We start from the raw sequence: 5,418 nt of genomic DNA, 5'->3' as shown, positions 1-5,418 counted from the left end.
GACGAGTACCACCAGTCCCATTACAACCCATGCCCATCGTCACTGAACCTTTCGCCCGCGTTGCCATAGACTTGGTTGGACCTCTTTCCCCAGCATCTTCCGATGGACACAGGTACATTCTTACCTTGATTGATTTTGCCACTGGATTTCCTGAAGCAATTCCCATTTTGGTCGCTGAGGCCTTATTAACTATTTTCTCGAGAGTTGGTATTCCCCGGGAAATACTTTCGGACAGAGGTACCCAATTCACGTCTAATTTGATGAAAGAACTCCACCGAACGTTGGGCGTGAAACCTATCTTCACCACTCCCTTCCATCCTAGTGGAAGTGGTAGGTTTGAGAGACTACATGGACCTTTGAAGGCTATTCTCCGTAAGTTGTGTGCTGAGAAGCCCCGTGAGTGGCATAGGTACCTAATCCCATCCTTATTCGCCTTCAGAGAACTCCCGAGCGATAGGACGGGGTTTTCAGTCTTCGAGTTGTTGTACGGTCGGTCAATTAGAGCCCCACTCTCAGTTTTAAGAGATCTGTGGGAAAACCGTACCCTCCACGAGGAAGGTCCAGCTTCCAATATGTAATAGAACTACAGGAGAAGCTGACAGGATGTTCTCAAATGGTTGCACGACAAGCCGATATCAGTAGTTCCCTGTACAAGGCGTACTTCGATCTGAAGTCGCGAAACCGTCTATTTAAACCGGGTGATGAAGTTCTAGTACTCCTGCCTAGTAATACCAGTAAGCTCCTTGTCACTTGGAATGGACCCTACAAGGTATTGGAGAGACGTGGGGAAGCGAATTACGTTAGCGAGACTCCTCAGGGACATAGACTTTACCATGCAAACATTTTAAAAAGATATCACCGCAGGGACCGGGTGCAGCAGTTTGATCTGATGGATGAGATTTCCGCCACAGAAGAACTTTCCGCCTCAGGAAACGAGAAGGTATCCGTCATCGATGAAGATCATTGTGATCTTCTTTCACAGCTGCCTTTGATACCTGATGGCATAAATCTCTCCCCTTCTACTGATAAACCCGAAGTGGGACAACTCAACCCGGATCAGCTAGCCCAACTTCAGAATCTTATGGGTGAGTATAAAGATTTTTTCTCTGACGAGCCCAGATGTACCTCCACCTGATGTACCTGCATGACATACAACTTACCACTACAGACAGTACAGGCCAAAGTGTATCCAGTGCCTATCCACCTTAGACCTGTCTTCGAGAAGGAGGTCGAGACCCTCTTCCGGCAAGGGATTATCCAACAATCCTCCTCTCCTCATTCTTCGCTTGTTGTCATGGTAAGAAAAACTGATGGATCCTATAGGATGGCCATCGACTATCGCCAACTAAACTCTGTCACAGTATTCAATGCTGAACCTACCTGCAGCATGGAAGATTTATACAAATTCTCTGGCGCTAGATACTTTGGTGAACTGGACCTCTGCAAGGCATATTACCAAGTACCTCTTTCTGACAAAGCCAAAGCTCTAACGTCTTTTCCCACTCATCTAGGTTTGATGGAATTCTGTCGAATGCCCTTTGGTCTGGTAAAGGCAGGTGCTACTTACATCCGCCTGATGAGACTGGTATTAGCTGATTTACCAAGTGTGTGCTTTTATTTTGACAACATCTTTATTTTTTCTAAAAGCTGGGATGGACACCTAGAAGCTCTGCATCGCGTCTTCGAAAGTCTACGGGACCACCATCTGACGGTCATGCCTTCGAAGTGTAGATTTGGAGTTTCTTCCATCCAATACCTTGGTTTCATTTTGGACGGAACCTCTTTAAGACTTCATCATAACAAGATTGAGGCTATAACCCACATGCTTCCACCAACCAGTAAAAAAGTTACTTAGGACCTTCCTTGGTCTAATCTCATTTTATAAGTTGTTTATTCCTCAGGCCTCCGACTACACCGGACCCTTATCTGATCTACTAGGGAAGACTAGCCCAGAACCTCTCCCTTGGATCGAAGACCTCTTGGACCGTTTCTGCCATTTGAAGGCTGCCATATCTTCACAACCTATCTTGCATTTGCCCGATCCTAATGTGACCTTCGTCCTTAGGACCGATGCCTCTCTTTATGGTCTGGGGGCTGTCCTGCTCCAGTATCACAATGAATGTCCACACCCCGACGCATATGCCAGAAGGAAACTTCTGGATCGTGAGAAGAGATACTCCACCACCGAGCGTGAATGTCTTGCGGTCGTTTTCTTCATCTCCAGGTTTCGTTATTATCTCCGTGGCAAAGAGTTCGTGTGAGAAGTTGATCACAAAACCTCTTTTGTATTTAGCTACTTTCAAAGGAAAGAATAACCGGCTCTTTCGTTGGGCTTTGGCTCTTCAGGCATATAAATTTAGAGTTGCCCACATTGCTGGAAAGGACAATTTAGGTGCTGACCTCTTATGTAGATCTTAATTCATGGCTAGGTTTTACTTTACTTTCATCCTCTTGTAAGTTACCATATTAATGTGCTTTTTAATCTACTAGTTAATTCTTGTCTCGGGGGTGGTGTAAGGGCCCATACCCCTTCCCCCGGCTACAACTCAATTCATCGTGGCTGCATTGATAGTCGTTCGGTTCCCCACCTCGGCGAATCGGCTTGTTTACGCACTAATTCAACAAACGAGTCCGTCTCGAGCTTCGAAGCCCGAGAAGACTGCGTCTGCGCGGAGCGGTCGCGTCAGCACTTTTGGGGGTCTATATACCCCTCCTCCCCCAACGGCAAATCATCAGACGTCGGCAGCCCTTGGCAGCAGACAGACACAGACGTCGGCAGCCCTTGGCAGCAGACAGACGATACTCACACGAGCACAGTCAATCTCGCTAGAGCTACTCTCTAGAGTTGACCTGTAATCGTAATCCAACTTTACGTTGGATAGCTTTGCCTTGGCAGTTACACTGCCACCCACTTCTGGTCATTTCCCAACACTTTTTCCTATTCGCCATTTCCACATCTCCGTAGCTCTCCGGGATCCGCACGAGCCCTTGTTGGCTCGTGAGACTTCTTCGTCGTCCGGCCCGGCGAAATCTAGAAATATTCTGTCGTAGTTTAGAAGTAGTATAGACCCGTACCCACTGGGCACACAGTGGTCCTACTACGCGGCTGTCACCAGTCGCCAAAGGAAACTGTGTGACCCCCGTTATATTATATTCTTTTGCTCTGCTGAGCACATTTTTCTGTGTAGTACCAGGGGGCTCGTCCCCCCACCCCAACGCACAGGATGGAATCCTCAACTCCATCCCTGCAAACTAGGAAAACCTCCCCTGACGACCCTAATATCGACCCGGACAAGACTAGACATGTTTCTCTACATTCCGACCAAACCCGATTAGCTGACCTCAATCCATTTATGCTTAAGAAATGTCTTACTCAATTTACCAATGATATTAGCAAAGTTAAAAAACTTAGAAGCAGAGACCTCCAAGTTACCACCAACTCTGGGAAAGCTACACGCGATCTTCTCAAGGCCAGGAAGTTTCATTCCTTTGATGTTGTTGCATCCCTCCCTAGGTCACTCAACTCCTGCAGAGGAGTAATCCACTGCAGAGATTTGATGACCATGGAAGAATGTGACATCCTCGATGAGATGAAATCTGAAGGAATATTAGATGTTAAATTTATAACGCGACTGGACCGAGAAAGGAACATGCGAGTGAACACGCCCCTCATAATTCTCACTTTCAATTCAACAACCCTCCCTCACCACGTCAAAATTGGATACATTCATGTCCCAACACGACCATATGTCCCTAACCCTTTGCGCTGCAACAAATGTTTCAAATATGGTCACCTTGCCAAATTCTGCAGCAAACAATCAGTCGTATGTGGTAAGTGTGCAGGCGAACATCCTACGGATGCTTGCTCTGCTAACGTGTTTCAATGTGTTAACTGCCCCTCCAATAACAACCATGCATCCACCTCCCGAGACTGTCCCACTTTCAAAATAGAAAAACAAATTTGTACGGAAAAAGCAACTTGTGGCATATCCTTTTACAAAGCAAGGAAGCGTGTGATGGAAAGACTAGTTACCCCAACTAGTACCTCCGGAGCAACTTCCTATGCTTCGGCAGTAAAGAAAACTTATAGAACCATTGAAACGCAAACAGAGAGCAAACACTCCAACAAGGAAAAAGATCAATGCCCAACTACCAAGCAAACTCACTCGCACCTTCCTTCCCCGGCCATCCCAGAGCTTCCCAAGCGTGTGCTTACACATACAGAAGAGGATGTCCACATTGAGACCTCCGTTTCCAATAAGCGACTTTTAAGTCCCATTTCTATCCCAGAACGAAAATTCGGGGCTAAACACACCTCTCCCACTAAGGCCAAAGAAAGTTAGAAACCGAAGCAGATACCAAAAAAAAAAAAAAAAAAAAAAAAATAATAATAATAATAATAATAATAATAATAATGATAATAATAATCCAGTGGAATTGCCGAGGTGTTAGAAGTAAAGTAAATGACCTTGTAATTTTTAACTCCATAAACAACCCCTCAGTAATATGTCTACAGGAAACACTCCTCAAGCCCAGTGTAGAGTTCACGCTTAAAAACTTTACCGTATATAGGAAGGACAGGTTAGCGCCTGGAGGGGGAGTCGCAGTTGCAGTCAGCGACTGCCTTCCCCAAGTGGAACTACCACTCTCCACTAACTTGGAGGCAGTCGCAGTAAAAACAAAACTGCAAAACAAACTCGTCACCATCTGCTCCATCTACCTACCTCCCGACCCTTAATTCCCACTAGTGGAGGTTAACGAGCTGATTAGACAACTACCCCGCCACAAGCTAATAGTGGGAGATTTTAACTCCCACCATCACACGTGGGGTAGCAACCACACATCTCCTCGAGGGGAGCAGATGGAAGAGGTGCTAAATTCCAACAACCTGGTCCTCCTAAATACTGGCAGTCCCACTCGTGTAGACAATACTAGGGGTTCCTTTTCATGCATTGATTTATCCATATCATCTCCTGCGTTGTCTGACATTATCCAATGGACCACGCATGACACCATGCTTAGCGATCATTTCCCAGTTATCCTAAAAATAAGAGGTGACCACGCTACGGCTCCTCCAGCCTACGGAGACAACCCACCCCCTCCCTGTCCGAAATTTAACATCACAAAAGCCAACTGGGAAATGTATCGCACAACCACCAACGTCAACATCACAGGGGATAATATGGATGACAAAATACTAAATTCACCCAACTATTTTCAATTCAGCTATTAAGCATATACCAAAAACCTCGGTATTTCACAAGCATAGAGTTCCTTGGTGGACATCAGACTGCAGAAAAGCACTTTGCAAGCGGAATAGGGCTTACCGAACTTTTAAAAATAACCCCATTGCACCAAATTTTATTACTTTTAAAAAGACGCAAGCAGAGGCCCGTAGAACAATAAAACATGCCAAAC

The sequence above is a fragment of the Oratosquilla oratoria genome, unplaced genomic scaffold, assembly GCF_046742065.1.
Source record: "Oratosquilla oratoria isolate Oo_2021 unplaced genomic scaffold, ASM4674206v1 SCAFFOLD128, whole genome shotgun sequence".
In the NCBI taxonomy this organism is placed as follows: Eukaryota; Metazoa; Arthropoda; class Malacostraca; order Stomatopoda; family Squillidae; genus Oratosquilla; species Oratosquilla oratoria.
This window is presented reverse-complemented; position numbering follows the sequence as displayed.